General features: G+C 44.1%; 1 protein-coding gene across 5 annotated transcripts in view; it reads left to right on the top strand.

Moving 5' to 3' along the window:
- Positions 1-426: 426 nt before the first annotated feature.
- Positions 427-18,229, top strand: part of CTBP1 (C-terminal binding protein 1) — a 659,916-nt gene continuing 642,113 nt past the window's right edge. For 2 of the 5 annotated variants that reach the window (XM_056554666.1, XM_056554659.1), the window contains exons 1-2: positions 428-585; positions 1,825-1,963. The gene's annotated coding sequence lies outside the window, so the exon portion shown is untranslated. Of the gene's footprint in view, positions 586-1,824; positions 1,964-18,229 lie in introns of all 5 variants that reach the window. The other 3 variants (XM_056554676.1, XM_056554670.1, XM_056554671.1) reach the window with 2 other exon arrangements.

Below are 18,229 nucleotides of genomic sequence, written 5' to 3'. Positions count from 1 at the left end.
ATTCCTCTCAAGTTCCTCAGTGTGAACAGACCCATTCGTCTCCAGTTCCTCAGTGTGAACAGACCCATTCGTCTCCAGTTCCTCAGTGTGAACAGACCCATTCGTCTCCAGTTCCTCAGTGTGAACAGACCCATTCGTCTCCAGTTCCTCAGTGTGAACAGACCCATTCGTCACCAGTTCCTCAGTGTGAACAGACCCATTCGTCTCCAGTTCCTCAGTGTGAACAGACCCATTCGTCTCCAGTTCCTCAGTGTGAACAGACCCATATTGTGTAGTAATAGTAACAACCCGCTCGCCTGCCTCTGCCCACCAACAACATTGCAGCCAAACCCACCACCACCCAGAAAGGGGGGAAACCGACTGCCTCCCCCCCCCTCCTCCATCCTAAATAATAATAAGCGATAAGCTATGAAACTTTGCAGAAGTGTGTGAGCCCCCCGCGTGCGCCCTGTGGAGGCTGCCGGAGAGGAGGAAAGGTGGCGCAGATAGCAGCATGGACTTGTTAATGTGAGGCTGATCTTGTCATCAGTGCACAGCAGAGCAGAGCGGCGGAGACACAACTCCGGCTGGGGCAGCGTTCCAAAGGTTTGCATTCTTATTCCGTAACCCCCCCCCCTTCTTCTTCTTCCTTCTTCTTTCTACCCCCCCCTCTCTCCGTACACCCGCACCCCCTTCGCTCCATCCCAACCCGTTCCCTATAATCGATGTGGTCCCCCCCTCCCTCCCGTGTGTCCGTGGAGTGTGTACACTGTGAACGTGCGAGGAGGTCGGAGAAGGGGGAATAAAAGCACAAGAAGCCGCGTCGCTTTTCTTCATGCAAATGACCGCTCTGCTGTAACAAAAGGCTGGGGGAAAAAAAATCATCTGACAGTGGAACAACCCCAGGCCACTCGCCATATTTTTGTTTATTCATGTTCAGTCCCTCTCCACCCCCCCGCCGCTCTCGCTTTCCCTCACACGCTTGAATCTCCTGCCATGCCATTATTTGCCTTTTATTCTTCTGCATTCCCCCTGTCGATTCCCCCCCCCCCCCATCATTGTTATTATCATGATGATGTCCGCTCCAATAGACGCTGGAGCAGAGTTCACATGTGCGAGAATGTTTGACAAAAAAAACGCAGCTCGTACTTTACTTGAAACCTGTCAATGAATAGAGATGTGGGGGGGGGGGGGTACCCCCCCCCCCCCCACATCTCTATTCATTGACAGGTTTATAAAAGGCTAAAAGGATTAAGGAGGGGGGGGGGGTGTAATCATAAACATAATAAAGATATATCTTCTCCAACACCCCGTTAGAGAAGACGGATCTTAATTACATACCCCCCCCCCCCCACCCCCGGTGCTTTAATCCATTAAAATCCTTTTGTTACTCCCGTTATTACAATCCAAACAAGTATCAATAGGGACTTCCTCATGGCAGCTGCACTTACTCCAGATGGGATGACGGAGAGGCAAAAGGAGGAGGGGGGGGGGGGGGTCGTTTGATGGCAAGCTCTTGGGTCCGGCGTTTTAATAGGATCGCGGGAAAAAGGATGATTGGGATTAACCCCCTCTGTTGCTAGGGAACCGGGGATGGTGTGGAAGGGGTTAATCTATAAGAGTAGAGGGGTGGAGAGGTGAATATTTGTGTAAATAAAATGTAAAAAAAAAAAAAAATAATAACAATAATTTTTGCGCAAATAAAAATTTTTTTATAATAATAATAATTAAAATAAATTATTTTTTAATTAATTAAATGTTTTTATTTTTTTTTGATGGTCCGAATAACTCCACATCATCATCTCCTCTCTCTCTCTCTTTCTCTCTCTCTCTTTCTGTCCCCAGTATCAGCGGCGAGCGATGAAGAACACTTAAGGGTTGTTGGCGGAGCTGCGGAGACGCTTACAGGGGTGTGTGCCATATGTCAGCGTGGGTACGGCGGACCGTAATAAGAGGGATTTGTAATAGGATTGATCCCGGGAAGGTGAGTTCATTTAGGAAGCGACGTTTGTTGGGGGGTCGGAGATGCCGGTGAGGGGGGGAGAGGAAGATGGAGATGTCTTCAGTGATGTCTCTACCGGTGGTCACTGACGGCTCCGGGCTTAATGTGTTGGGAGGTACAGTACAAAAGCCACCGTCACGTCTTCTTGTCAGATCCTACAAGCAGCATGCAGATCCCTTTATTCCTTATCATCCCGATGCTGCCTTATCGTGCCCCCGCTGGAGGAGCCGCTACAGATGTCTTTATTGTTGTGGTGTTCATGGAAAGCAGAAGTGTGAAGGCATCGAGCGTGTGCGGTGTCTTAGATCTTGAGTAATGCAGCATTTTCTTACGTCCTGCTCCTGCCTATATGCATAAGGGGACACATGGAACTCATTGTTGATGGGGAAAGTGGGGGGAGGGTTGGGTAAGTTTTTGGATTATGTACATTGGATTTGATTGAAAACAACCGGATTGTAGAGATTTTTGAGAGATTTAGAGCTAGCCACATTGTGTATGATGCTTGTTGTGATGTTGGGGGTTGGAGTTGGAAGACGTATAAGCCACAAGTGATACCAGAGATTTAGATCCTTATTTCCGTACAGTTGTGGATCTAAGTCAGTTTTTGGATTATGTACATTGGATTAGATTGAAAACAATCGGATTGTAGGGATTTTTGAGAGATTTTGAGCTAACCACATTGTGTATGATGCTTGTTGTGATGTTGGGGGTTGGAGTTGGAAGACGTAAAAGCCACAAGTGATACCGGAGATTTAGGTCCTTATTTCCGTACAGTTGTGGATCTAAGTCAGTTTTTGGATTATGTACATTGGATTAGATTGAAAACAATCGGATTGCAGAGATTTTTTGAGGGATTTAGAGCTAGCCACATTGTGCATGATGCTTGTTGTAATGTTGGGGGTTGGAGTTGGAAGACGTAAAAGCCACAAGTGATACCGGAGATTTAGGTCCTTATTTCCGTACAGTTGTGGATCTAAGTCAGTTTTTGGATTATGTACATTGGATTAGATTGAAAACAATCGGATTGCAGAGATTTTTTGAGGGATTTAGAGCTAACCACATTGTGTATGATGCTTGTTGTGATGTTGGGGGTTGGAGTTGGAAGACGTAAAAGCCACAAGTGATACCGGAGATTTAGGTCCTTATTTCCGTACAGTTGTGGATCTAAGTCAGTTTTTGGATTATGTACATTGGATTAGATTGAAAACAATCGGATTGCAGAGATTTTTTGAGGGATTTAGAGCTAACCACATTGTGTATGATGCTTGTTGTGATGTTGGGGGTTGGAGTTGTAAGACGTTTGAGCCACAAGCGATACTGGAGATTTAGGTCCTTATTTCCGTACAGTTGTGGATCTAAGTCAGTCTTTCCCAACCAGGGTGCCTCCAGCTGTTGCAAAACTACAACTCCCAGCATGCCCAGACAGCCAAAGGCTGTCTGGGCATGCTGGGATTTGTAGTTTTGCAACAGCTGGAGGCACCCTGGTTGGGAAACACTGTTCTAAGTGGTGGTGCTCAACATGTAGCTCCCAGCAGAACTACAACTCCCAGTATGCCCTGACAGTATTGGTGTATCAGCCACAAGTGATACTGGAGATTTAGGTCCTTATTTCCGTACAGTTGTGGATCTAAGTCAGTGTTTCCCAACCAGGGTGCCTCCAGCTGTTGCAAAACTACAACTCCCAGCATGCCCAGACAGCCAAAGGCCAAAGGCTGTCTGGGCATGCTTGGATTTGTAGTTTTGCAACAGCTGGAGGCACCCTGGTTGGGAAACACTGATCTGAGTGGTGGTGCTCAACATGTGGCTCCCAGCAGAACTACAACTCCCAGTATGCCCTGACAGTCTTGGTGTATCAGCCACAAGTGATACTGGAGATTTAAGTCCACGTTTCCTTGTGTAGTGGCGCTCAACCTGTGGCTCTTCAGCTTTTGCAAAACTACAACTCCCAGCATGCTTTAATTGCCGAAATGTATGAGTCATAAGTGATACAGTAGATTTAGGTCAATGTTTCCTTTCAGCTGGGGATCATAGTAGTGGTGATCAGTTGTGGATCTAAGTCTGTGTTTCCCAACCAGAGTGCCTCCAGCTGTTGCAAAACTACAACTCCCAGCATGCCTGGTTGGGAAACACTGATCTAAGTGGTGGTGCTCAACCTGTGGCTCTACAGCAAAACTACAACTCCCAGCATGCCCTGATGTATAAGCCATAAGTGATACAGGATATTTAGGACCATGGTTCCTTTCAGCTGGGGATCATAGTAGTGGTGCTCAACCTGTGGCTACAGCAAAACTACAATTCCCAGCATGCCCTGATGTATAAGGGATACAAGAGATTTAGGTCCATGCTTCATTCATCTGTCCGGTCATGCTGGGAGTTGTAGTATTGCAACAGCCAAAGAGCCACAGGTTGGCGATCAAACAATGAAATTATGAAGCAGTTGATTCCAACAAATAAAGAAATGATGGAAAGTAAAAATTTAAATAGCATTTCTTTTTTTTTGCTTTTATGTCTTTAGATGAGTTGTTTCGGTAATAGGATTTTATAGTTTTTGTACCCGTTCACGCTCACTAGGAAGGGTGTAAGACCCAAGCGAGATGCAGCAGAGCTGAAGTTGTCACTTAAAGGGATTAACCATTTTATATGGATAATTGTAGAATGAAAGGTTCTGTAGTTTCTAATGTTTTGTGTGTTTTTTTTTAATTTTTTTAATTTTTTTTCACATTTTCAAAATTTCTGTTTGTTGTCAATGAATGGGAAGTGGGTGTTCACATCCTGCAGCTGATGAACAATACAGACCTACAGTATTATTTGGGACAGCTTGGTGTTTGTTACAATTGTATGCAGTCTGCACAAGCCTATGTGATCTAAACAGTTAAATGTATCAGTAAGTGAATGTATGGTGGTTGAGCCTGTGCGCTCCCGTTCCATTCGCTTGGGGGATAAGGGACCCCATCCTCGTGATTAGGGTGGCTCCAGTGGGGGAACCTCCAACGATAGGTGAAAGGTTTCAATCTTGGGATAATCTCTTATACTATAGATGGTGCGGGCCCCTGGTACGTGGTAGGGTCCAATTATCCTTCCACCACATAGGACAATTTTTTCAAACTGAAAACTGAAAAACTACAACTCCCAGCATGCCCGTTCAGCTTTTTCCCCCTTAGCCCAGTGATACACACTCCCCCTTCAGTCTGGTGACACACATGCTCAGTCACTCCCCCCTCAGTTTGGTGACACACATGCTCAGTCACTCCCCCCTCAGTTTGGTGACACACATGCTCAGTCACTCCCCCCTCAGTATGGTGACACACATGCTCAGTCACTCCCTCCTCAGTATGGTGACACACATGCTCAGTCACTCCACCCTCAGTCTGGTGTCACACATGCTCAGTCACTCCACCCTCAGTATGGTGACACACATGCTCAGTCACTCCACCCTCAGTATGGTGACACACATGCTCAGTCACTCCACCCTCAGTATGGTGACACACATGCTCAGTCACTCCACCCTCAGTATGGTGACACACATGCTCAGTCACTCCCCCCTCAGTTTGGTGACACACATGCTCAGTCACTCCCCCCTCAGTTTGGTGACACACATGCTCAGTCACTCCCCCCTCAGTTTGGTGACACACATGCTCAGTCACTCCCCCCTCAGTTTGGTGACCCACATGCTCAGTCACTCCCCCCTCAGTCTGGTGACACACATACTCAGTCCATGCTCAGTCACTCCCCCTTCAGTCTGGTGACACACATGCTCAGTCACTCCCCCCTCAGTTTGGTGACACACATGCTCAGTCACTCCCCCCTCAGGTTGGTGACACAAATGCTCAGTCACTCCCCCCTCAGTTTGGTGACCGACATGCTCAGTCACCCCCCCCCCCTCAGTTTGGTGACACACATGCTCAGTCACTCTCCCCTCAGTTTGGTGACCGACATGCTCAGTCACCCCCCCCCCTCAGTTTGGTGACACACATGCTCAGTCACTCCCCCCTGAGTTTGGTGACACACATACTCAGTCACTCCCCCCTCAGTTTGGTGACACACATGCTCAGTCACTCCCCCCTGAGTTTGGTGACACACATACTCAGTCACTCCCCCCTCAGTTTGGTGACACACATGCTCAGTCACTCCCCCCTGAGTTTGGTGACACACAAATTCAGTAACCCCCCCCCCCCCTCCGTCTGGTGACACACAAATTCAGTATCAGTAACCCCCCCCCCCCCTCAGTCTGGTGACACACATGCTCAGAAAATCTAAGTAGGTTTGTTTGCTTCTGCAATTGTCCCCATTCAGTGACAGCAAGCAGACATTATGCAATGGCAAGGTACTAAAATATATTAAGAAGCTTTGTTGACTTTACAATAATTATTTTTACTGTAACCAACTACGACTAAGGCGACTACGGTTGCTGAAACGCGTCACTTCATGATCCCTGTTGCTGTTTGCTGTGTTATTTTATAATAAACCATCCTTGCATCGTGCTGACAGTGCTGGACAATCTTTTTCTTCTATTGGCTGTGCTCGTGGTGTCCGCACGAGTCCGTGCACGGAGGCGGCGGTGGTGAGCTGAACGACAACCTGTTTTGTATTTTTATTGTAGTTATATAAGCAAAAACCACACCACAACTTTTATGTTAAAAATACGGAATTACCTAAATTTATACCCAAAAATGTAAGCAAAGCTCCAAACACATTTCCTAAAGTCCAGCTATCGTTCTCCTGTGGGCTACATAGATTTCTACAGCAAAGCAACTGAGCTTCTCCTCACTTACGGCCCAAAGTATTCTTTTTTTTTTGTTTTTGTGTTACCTAAAATAATTAGACCTTTGCAGCACCTGTCAAACAACCTGCCACATTGTCTATTGATTGAAGCATTTAAGGGGTTAAATGACTGGTATCAGAGGGAAGCATTGTCGCTGATGTCGGTCATTGATAGTGAGTGTCAGCTGTTGATAGCAGTCGGCACCCATCACATATGAGGCTAGCTCAGCTCTGCTCCAGGGCCATGATGTATGGTGGAGGTTACCGAGGGGTTAAAGCATCATATCACAGAAAAATAAATGCTTCTATATGTTACTCACTAGGTCATGCAGATGCTTTACATGTCTTTTTCATGTGCCTGGCTTCTGAATTTGGCTCACAAATCCCTCTGTTCTGCTGTTCTCTCATTCTGAAATCCATGGCTCAGGAAGGGGCATGTCCAAGGAAAGCACTGAGCCTGCCCTCACTCCACCATGCATTCACTTCCTCCCTGAGTCTGCTGTGCTGTGACGAGTCTCTTCATCCAATCACTGCAGGCTGCTCTGTAACCCCCTCCTCTCAGTTTTCATGCTGCACTCTAATAGACAGGACAGGACTGAGCACAGTAGAGTGCTAGTCCTGCCCTCACTCACCATGCATTCACTTCCTCCCTGAGTCTGCTGTGCTGTGATGGGTCTCTTCATCCAATCACTGCAGGCTGCTCTGTAACCCCCTCCTCTCAGTTTTCATGCTGCACTCAAATAGACAGGAGAGGAGTGAGCACAGTAGAGTGCTAGTCCCGCTCTCACTCACCATGCATTCACTTCCTCCCTGAGTCTGCTGTGCTGTGATGGGTCTCTTCATCCAATCACTGCAGGCTGCTCTGTAACCCCCTCCTCTCAGTTTTCATGCTGCACTCTAATAGACAGGACAGGACTGAGCACAGTAGAGTGCTAGTCCTGCCCTCACTCACCATGCATTCACTTCCTCCCTGAGTCTGCTGTGCTGTGATGGGTCTCTTCATCCAATAACTACAGGCTGCTCTGTAACCCCCTCCTCTCAGTTTTTATGCTGCACTCTAATAGACAGGACAGGAGTGAGCACAGTAGAGTGCTAGTCCCGCCCTCACTTCCTGGACTTTGTCCTATCCTGTGCTTCAGCTAAGACAAAGATTGTCCTGCAGCCGGACATAATTATGTTCTGGATTGTATGGGGACCCCTAGTGGTCTATGTTATAAGCCATAATTTCTATAAAAAAGGAAATAACATTTTTATGAAGTATATTAATGTTTTTCTAAGATGTACAACATATAAAAAGTTTTTTATTCTGTCAGTGACCATTTAAAGAAAACACATCACAAAACTGTTGAAAATTATAATATTAATTGGTTCTGGGATGACCATTATACGTATGTTGAAACCATTGCATGTTGAAACCATAACTCTATGTAAACCTGGTAATTGGTTCTAAAGATCCAAAATGTCATCAAAAAATAGAAAAAAGTGAGAATGAAAGAAAAATAAGTAGATAACTAATATAGATAAAGCAAATCCTTACATATAAAAGTAATAAAGATCTGCTGGGAGCTGTAAATCACTGTCTATGTTAGTGTTTTCCAAGCAGGGAGCCTCCAGCTGTTGCAAAACTACAACTCCCAGCATACCCGGACAGCCAAAGGCTGTCCGGGCATGCTGGGAGTTGTAGTTTTGCAACAGCTGGGGGCACCCTGCTTGGGAAACACTGGTCTATGTAGAGGACTGGAGCTTCTTCAGGGTCCTGTACAGTACATGCAATGTCCTAAAAAAGTAACATGGAGCCAAAGGAGCAGGTAAACCTGGTACAGGTAAAGAGTACAGAACATGTAATACCTCCCTGTACTGTAGGGTGTGCTACCAGACATCAGTCAGTGCATACGCTTCAGTAATACAGGTGTTTTACCAGTAAATGCCCATTCTGATTGGTCGGTTCTCTCGGCCATTGACACATTTTGCAGATCTGGACTGTCCATACATTGTATGTTGAGTCTGGTTTCAAGTTACAATGGTCCAGAAAAGACCATTGTATGTTGAAACTATTGTATGTTGAGGCCATTGTAAGTTGAGGGATCACTGTATTAGTGACTTTTGTATACTAGGGAAGTGTCTTGACCCGTTCCACCCTAAGTTCCATGTATCAGCCTGGCGAGTGGCGTCCAGATGTATGTCATGTTTATGAGATTCTGGTCCTCGGGTTTCCCCTTGGGCTGTTAGGAAAAGAAAAGAAAAAGCTGAAATTAATTGAGCTTCTCAGACTAATTTGCTTTGAAGTAACAGAAAATGAGTCTAATAAATGGTTCTGGCGTTGATGCGTAGACACCTTAGTGCGTGCCCCCCAAGTTTAAGAGAAAAAGGCAGAATTAATGGAATCATTTTTCCTCCGCGCAGCTGAAGTAAACATGGCAAAAAGACAAGAAGAAGAACAGATAACTCAAGGTCACATTTATAATGAAGAACCAAAAACACACGAGAGGGCAGGCCTTGTTATTAAGTGTGTTGGCAGGTTGCCTATCCCTATGGAGTAACCTTAAAGGGGTTCTCCGCCCCTAGACATCTTATCCCCTATCCAAAGGATAGGGGATAAGATGTCAGATCGCCGCGGTCCCGCTGCTGGGGACCCCCGGGATTGCCGCTGCGGCACCCCGCCATCATTACTGCACTGTGCGTAATGACGGGCGATACAGGGGCCAGAGTATTGTTACGTCATGGCTCCGCCCCTCATGACATCACGGCCCGCCCCCTTAATACAAGTCTATGGCAGGGGCGTGACGACCGCCACGCCCCCTCCTATAGACTGGTATTGAGGGGGCGGACCGTGATGTCACGAGGGGCGGAGCCGTCATTATGTGCAGAGCAAACTAGCCCTGTGCAGTAATGACAGTGGGGTGCCGCAGCGGCAATCCCGGAGGTCCCCAGCAGCGGGACCGCAGCGATCTGACATCTTATCCCCTATCCTTTGGATAGGGGATAAGATGTCTAGGGGCAGAGTACCCCTTTAAAGGGGTACTCCAGTGGAAACATTTTTTTTTTTATAAATCAACTGGAGCCAGAAATTTTAACAGAATTGTAAATTACTTCTATTAAAAAAAATGTAATCCTTCCAGTACTTATCAGCTGCTGTATGCTCCACAGGAAGTTCTTTTCTGGATTTCTTTTCTGTCTGACCACAGTGCTCTCTGCTGACACCTCTGTCCATGTCAGAAACTGTCCAGAGCAGAAACAAATCCCCATAGCAAACATATGTTCTTGACATGGACAGAGGTTTCAGCAGAGAGCACTGTGGTCAGACAGAAAAGAAATTCAAAAAGAAAAGAACTTCCTGTGGAGCAAACAGCAGCTGATAAGTACTGGAAGGATTAAGATTTTTTAATAGAAGAAATTTACAAATCTGTTTAACTTTCTGGCATCAGTTGATTTAAAAAAAAAATATATATATATATATAGTTTTTCCATCAGAGTGCCCCTTTAAAGCAATGTCCACCCTAAAAGGGGTTATCTGAGCTAAGTTTATGGATGACCGATCCTGACGGTAGGGCATTAAAGAGAAACTGGCAGCAGCATCACCAGCACTTACCTATTGATACAGAGTAATAGTGCGGGTAATTCTGATATATATACCAGAATCTTCTTGGTGCACTTGTGGCACTTACAGTGCACCGTTCTGTCGGCCCAGTGATATAGCCTCCTTTATGAATATGCATTTTCTACTCCCCAGCTTGTCGCTGATACGTACTGTGTCCGTGTATGACCCTGGACCACAAGCGTGCATGCGCCACCTCCCCCAAGTTCACAGCAGACAGTGGGGGTATCACATAGGCACAATAGTTTCCCAAGGGCTGGAAACTCCCAAGTGCACCAAGAACATCATTTATATATTCAGATTTTTTCAAAGCACAACCAATTTTTAAAAGTTAAACTGTGTTAGAATCAGCATCACCTGCACTATTACTCTGTATCAACGGGTTAGTGTGGATTAAAGGGGTACTCCGGTGGAAAACTTTTTTTTTTTTTAATCATCTGGTGCCAGAAAGTTAAACACATTTGTAAATTACTTCTATTAAAAAATCTTAATCCTTCCTGTACTTATTAGCTGCTGAATACTACAGAAGAAATTCTTTTCATTTTGGAACACAGAGCTCTCTGCTGACATCATGACCACAGTGCTGACATCTCTGTCCATATTACGAATTGTCCAGAGTAGGAGAATATCCCCATAGCAAATATATGCTGCTCTGGACAGTTCCTAAAATGGACAGAGATGTCAGCAGAGAGCACTGTGCTCGTGATGTCAGCAGAGAGCTCTGTGTTCCAAAAAGAAAATAATTTCCTCTGTAGTATTCAGCAGCTAATAAGTACTGGAAGGATTAAGATTTTTTAATAGAAGTAATTTACAAATCTGTTTAACTTTCTGGCACCAGTTGATTAAAAAAAAAAAAAAGGTTCCCACCGGAGTACCCCTTTAAGCATCTTTCATTTTCCCTTTAAGGGTCAGGTCACACGTAAAGGGCCGGTTAGCGGACGCTCTCTGCTTAGCTCGGAGCAAAGGAGTGGCCGCGATGTCTAAGAGTAAAAACTGTGCTTACTACGGTGGCACAGATCCCTGTGTGTGCGCACGTAGCAGTGGATTGCTACTACCAGCGGGCACAGCGGGCACTCTATGGTCGGTCTCATAAAAGACGTGAGATCTTATATAGACAGGATCTTGTCTTTCCAAATCATCTGAATTTACTACAGGTGACTCCAACCAAGGGGCAGAAACATCTCAGAGATGATCAAGAGGAAAGGGAGGAGCCAGAGCTAAATTTCATAGTTTCATAGTATAGGGTCTGAATACTTATGTCCATATAAAAATTTCTTTTTTTTTTTTTTTTTTTTTTTTAAATAATTGGTAATAATTTCAAAAACTCAGTTTCACATTCTCATTGAGTACAGGTTGATGGGGGATAACGTGTTTTATTCATTTATTTCTTTTTTGAGCACGAAGCCTTGTACTTTCTTAATGCATTGTATATGAAATAAATGCTCAATATGCATAGTAATAATGGATTCAAGTACTTCATGGAATGAGGGGGGGTCATAAATATGACAATTTTCACCATATGTGTGGTCTCATAAATGAATCCATCCTGTGACAATAGTGATAAATACCACCCTACCCATTATTCATTATCGTTAAGGAATAAAATGTGGTGTACTTTTCTCTTATCTAGCACTACTATTTGGTTTCATCTACATGCAGAGGATGTGTCAGACCCCAATAGTCACTCAAAAGCAATGCGTTACCCCCTACACATAGTGGGGAGGTGTCTAGTGATTGGTGGGGGTTCCTGAGGTTCAACCTAGGGATGTCCCGATACCATTTTTTAAGACCGTGTATGAGTACCAATACTTTTTCTTAAGTACTCTCTTCTTAAGTGCTCTCTGCTGACATCTCTGTCTGTCTCAGGGACTGTCCAGAGCAGGATAGGTTTGCTATGGGGATTTGCTCCTTCTCAACCTCCTACTACTCAACTTCAGCAGCTGATAAGTACTGGAAGGATTAAGATTTTTTTAATAGAAGTAATTTACAAATCTGTTTAACTTTCTGGGGCCAGTTGATATGAAAAATAATAACACTTTAAGAGATACCCATGCTTGTGAGGTCAAACAACTGAGCAGGAACATAGTGAACTTACAAGTGAAAGGTCTCAGAGGCCACCTGGTCCCTATCACTTTTGTGAAAAGTGGGGTTCCTTCCTGGTAGGCCGCAGTCAGTCATACCTTTATGAGATACTAGATCCTAGCTCTTCATACATAGTGGAGAAGTGCCCATGCATGTTAGATTAATCTCCATAAGAGGAACATTAGGGAACATTAGGCTACCTCATTCCACTTGTTCTGGTGAAAAGCAGAGGTCCTACCTGTTGGACCATACTTAAAGGAAAAATGTCACCAGTGTCACCTGCACCAACCTCTCAGTACCAACAGGTAGTGCAGGTGACACTGATGCCAACAGTACTCCCCTTGTCCTGGTCCGTCTCTTGTAATCTTCTCTGGTATCTTCGCTCCGGGCACCGGTTTGGGGCACGGGCGGAGCGTAATGGTGTAACCGCTGCTGTTCCCAGGACCCAGCAGAGAACAGCAGCAGTGATGTCACTAAGCTCCGCCCATGCCCCAAGCCGCTGCTGCTTTCTGCAGGGTCCCGGGCAGCAGCGGTTAAGTCATTAAGCTCCGCCGTGCCCCAAGCCGGTGCCCACAACGAAGATACCGGAGAAGATTACAGGAGATCAAGGGACAAGGTGTCTGTATCGATAGGTTAGTGCAGGTGACACTGGTGACAGATTTCCTTTAAACAACACCAACCCAAAAAGTTAAATTGCGCAGGTATCAAATTTCTTGGCCAGCCTATGCCCATAGTAGTATCTCATTATATCTGCAAACACACATCTATATCATTCTTTTAAATCCAAAATGTGTTTGCTTCTAAATGAAAAAAGTTTCAAAAGCTTCAAAAACATTAAACATAATCACCCCAAGTGCAACAGTCTGGTCCCTGGATAGATCAAGACATCCATGGTGCTTGTTCATATTTTGGACAACCCCCTTGAATATATGTTTGTTTTCACCAGATCACAGGCTATGTAGGCCGGACATGAGCTCGCGCACCATCATCTCTACATGACGGGCTATAATGGAAACCATAATGTCGCCACTGCTCTTTAATTCTGTCAATTCATAAGAACATGTCAAGAAAAAATAATATCTGTATGTGTATAAAATATCATAAGCCCCTAACTCTAAAAATACTTCTCTAATTCCGTATTCCCAGGAGAAGGATTTGCCAGTGGCAGATTTTATTTGCCAAATTTGCACTTACAAAATGTGTTGTCCTGGAAACTATTTATAGTATTTTATTATTTGCAAGATGCTGATTATGCTTAGGGGCTTGTAGAAGAATTAATATTAATATGAGCTTGTCACATATATGGAGGATTATAGATACATTGCAAGCTACAAGGAGAACAGTGATCCGGTTGGTGACCCTGATTACCCCTCCCCACCCTTATAAGTACCAATACATCATCATTTATCTCATCACCTCCCCAGATAATACCTCCTCCGGGTACCATCATCTTACCCAATCTTTCCCTCTGTATCCCAAATGTACCCACCTCCCAATTTATCATTTCCGTCACTCCCCAGATAATATCTTCCATAGAAATTATCCTTTCTTTAGTCCCTCCCCCAAATACCATCTCTCCTTCCCCAGAATAATTTTCCCCATGTCTCCCCTCCCCCTGGCAGGGCTGGTGCAAGGACTTTTTTCCACCCTAGGCAAAAGCTAATTTTGCCAACCCTGGACCTTGCCCTTTGGTTCCGCCATTTAACACGCCCCACCTTACTACTGGGGTGACACACTGTAACAAACCTCCTCCTCATGTAATTACTTTACTACTGGGGTGACACGGTGGTGCTGGCTGGGCAGGTGCTCCAGGTAAGCGGGTGCTTCGGAGGTTAGCTGGCCACTAACTTTCTAGCAGCGTGTAAAGCTGTAGGCAACTGCCTATTTTGCCTATAGGCAGAACTGGCCCTGCCCCCTGGGGTATCATGGTTTCCTTCTTTTCAGCTACCTGATTATCAAAGTTCCTATACAAACATTAATAGAGTACAAGGGGCGGTGCCTAAAATGTAACTTTTATTTCTTAAAATTACACCTAAAGAGTCCAAAAATTACACCAAAATAACAGGTCGAGTCCACTACCATTAAAAGAAACAGGGGACATGGTCATTGCCCAACTAATGTGTATGTAATGTATATTATATAGATTGCATTAACAGATATTCATCGTAAAACTGTTCCTCTGTGCTGTCAATTCTCACCACTCCCAAAACATTTCTATCACATTTTGTGATATCCTCAGGGGAATATAAAATAAATCATAGCACATTAAAGAGGTTATCCAGCAGAAGGTGATTTTAGTACCTACCTGGCAGACAGTAATGGACATGCTTAAGAAGGATCTTTGTTCTGGGGCCATATGTCTATGTTGTGAGATTACCATAACTAGCTATTTCCTGTTGGAGTTCAGTCCCTTACCTACAAATCCCATAACTCCTTGCTTGGTGTGAGGTCACTTTTCTCCCTCCCACACATCAACCACCCCACCAATTAAAAAACACCTGTGATCACTTCAATGCAACAGACCAGTGTTTTCTGACCATGGTCTCTCCAGCATCAATTCTTGCAGAATGATCTTCCTCCCAACCAGGTCACTTATTGGCTCCATACCCAAGGTCATAAGCTGGAAAGTACCTACTGTATTTAGGGATTATCTGTTCAGAGGAACTGAATTAAAGGGCTACTCCGGTGGAATTATTTCTTTTTTTTAAATCAACTGGTGCCAGAAAGTTAAACAGATTTGTAAATGACTTCTATTAAAAAATCTTAATCCTTCCAGTACTTATTAGCTGCTGATTACTTCAGAGGAAATTCTTTTCTTTTTGGAACACAGAGCTCTCTGCTGACATCACGGGCACAGTGCTCTCTGCTGACATCTCTGTCCATTTTAGGAACTGTCCAGAGCAGCATATGTTTGCTATGGGGATTTTCTTCTACTCTGGACAGTTCTTAAAATGGACAGAGATGTCAGCAGAGAGCACTGTGCTCGTGATGTCAGCACAGAGCTCTGTGTTCCAAAAAGAAAATAATTTCCTCTGTAGTATTCAGCAGCTAATAAGTACTAGAATTATTAAGATTTTTTAATAGAAGTAATTTACAAATCTGCTTAACTTTCTGGCACCAGTTGATTTAAAAATAAAAATGTTTTCCACCAGAGTACCCCTTTAACGTTCTGGCACCACATTTTTTTCAGTTGAGTATCCCTTTAAGTTTTTGGTGGCAAATCCCAACACTATCATGGAAGCCAATGGAACCCAATTAAATCTTTGCTTTGCTTTGCTATATAAAGCGTAACAAAAAAAAATTACCATTATTGAGAATCTGAAAGGGACGTTATTCATCTTCTTTGTTCCCCAAAACTGAAGCTTTATTAAATTATTATCTGCTCTTGGACATTGATTTCATCTCGCTCACTGCAAACTGTTCCCGTGCAGGTTTCAGAGCTGTACATTTTGGCCAGAATTTTTGGCCGGCAGGAATCTTCTTGGAGCTGTAAACTCTGTAACAAATTAGGACAAAACTACCAAGTATTGGGCCAAAATCTAACGATCTTCTGTTCTGTAAAATACATAAAGAAGATGAACGGCTTAGCTGCAATATTACTGGGATTTCAGCTCAATGTCAGGGTTGTTTTGAAAAAAAAAAAAAAAATGTAATCTGCAATTTGTTAATTTTCTCTGAGATAAATAATAGGAGAAGACATAATGATACAAGGAACATGATGGTCACCGCAGCCGGGTATTATTACGGAAGCACTCCAGGTTTTGTGGTTTTTTTTTGCCCATTTCATATACACTCACCATCGCTAGTCCATCTGTTTTATTCCAGCACAGCTGCATAAATGCGTTTTATTACAGTAACTGGGTCACGTGATCACCAGTCTGACCCACAAAAAAAATACTGCGCTGTCAAATGTATAGCTCAGTACTGGGTCAGCTGGACTACAAGATAACATCATTACCTATAAGATTGCTCTCAGACCCCTCCTCTCCCAGCTCTATCTGTATACTGCTGCTGCATTCTCTATGAGATCAGAATATATAGTAGTTGTTATACACCTCCTTGGTGGCTCTGTTTACACATTGCATTTTTTAATGAGTTTAGTTTTTTTCTGTTTTTGCTTAGATTTTCCAAAAATTGCTGCAAATAATGGTGATATTTTACTGCAATTGTGCAAATTGCGGTAAAAACAATTTATTTTTACCGTGACTTTGGAAAATCAAAGCCAAAATCTGTATAAATGTGTGAAAAATGCAATAAAAATTCAATAAGTGAGCACAGCCTAAAGGCTTCAACTATTCATAAAACACCTCATTGTAATCATAGGTCAAATCCCTTTTGTCTTGTGGCAATAAATAAATAAATATATATATATATATATATATATATATATATATATATACAGTAACCCCTCGACCTACGATGGCCCGACATACGGTAATTTCAACATGCGATGGCCTCTCAGTTGAAGGCAGCATCAACATACGATGCTTTTGTATGTCGGGGCCATAGCATAAGCGGCTATCCGGCAGCGCAGACTGCTTCAGCTGCCACCGGATAGCTGTTTACGGTGCCCCGTGTGGTCCACTGACGATCACTTACCTGTCCTCGGGGCTCCAGACCGTCCTCTTCGGGATCCCGTGCATTGTCGGCGCTCTCCATTGTCGTCATCACGTCGCTGCGCACACCGTCCCGTCATCCAATAGGAGCGGCGTGCGTATCGACGTGATGGCGGTGACAGAGAGCGAGGATGCCGGGGAAGCAGAGGCTTTGCCGGAGCGTCGGGGACACCCCGGGGGCACGCCGACAGCGATGGAAGGCGACATCCAGGGCAGCGGTGATGGTACGGAGCAGCGGGGATAGGTGAGTACAACTTCCTCTAACAGTGGTCTACAACCTGCGGACCTCCAGATGTTGCAAAACTACAACACCCAGCATGCCCGGGCAGCCAACGGCTGTCCGGGCATGCTGGGTGTTATAGTTTTGCAACATCTGGAGGTCTACAGGTTGTAGACCACTGTCCTATACTTTACATTGCACGGATCCCTCAACATACGATGGTTTCAACAAACGATGGTTCATTTGGAACGGATTACCACTGTATGTTGAGGGACCACTATATATATATATATATATATATATATATATATATACACTTTGAATAATAAAACTAATCAAAACTGCACATGATATAAACTGACCTCTACCCAGTCTAAGACCAGGTGCAGTGATGAGACTCTGTACCCTCTCTCCTCGTAAAGCCAAAGGAATCTTGGGGAATGTAGGTGGCATTAGGACATAATTTTATTGATGGAATTGTAATCTGAATGGCTGCAAACTCATGCCTTCCACATCAGTTAAAACACAAGAACCTCTCCATTATTCTCTATGCTGTACTATATAAGCGTAAAACAATATCCCAAAGTGTTTCTTTAAAGACCACATAGATTTAGATGTTTTTCAGTATACCAAAACCATCCCTCCCAACATTTAAAGGGGTACTCCGGTGAAAACCTTTTTTCTTTTAAATCAACTGGTGGCAGAAAGTTAAACATCTTTGTAAATTACTTCTATTAAAAAATCTTAATCCTTCCAGTACTTATTAGCTGCTGAATGCTACAGAGGAAATTCCTTTCTTTTTGGAACACTGATGACATCACGAGCACAGTGCTCTCTGCTGACATCTCTGTCCATTTTAGCAACCATGCATAGCAGATGTATGCTAAGGGCAGCATGGTGGCTCAGTGATTAGCAGTGCTGGGGACTTGGGTTCAAATCCCACTAAGGAGAACAATAAATAAAGCGTTATTATT

This window comes from Hyla sarda, chromosome 1 (genome assembly GCF_029499605.1).
Source record: "Hyla sarda isolate aHylSar1 chromosome 1, aHylSar1.hap1, whole genome shotgun sequence".
Taxonomy (NCBI): Eukaryota; Metazoa; Chordata; class Amphibia; order Anura; family Hylidae; genus Hyla; species Hyla sarda.
Note: the sequence above shows the minus strand (reverse complement) of the source record. Positions and strands in the feature narration are given on the sequence as shown.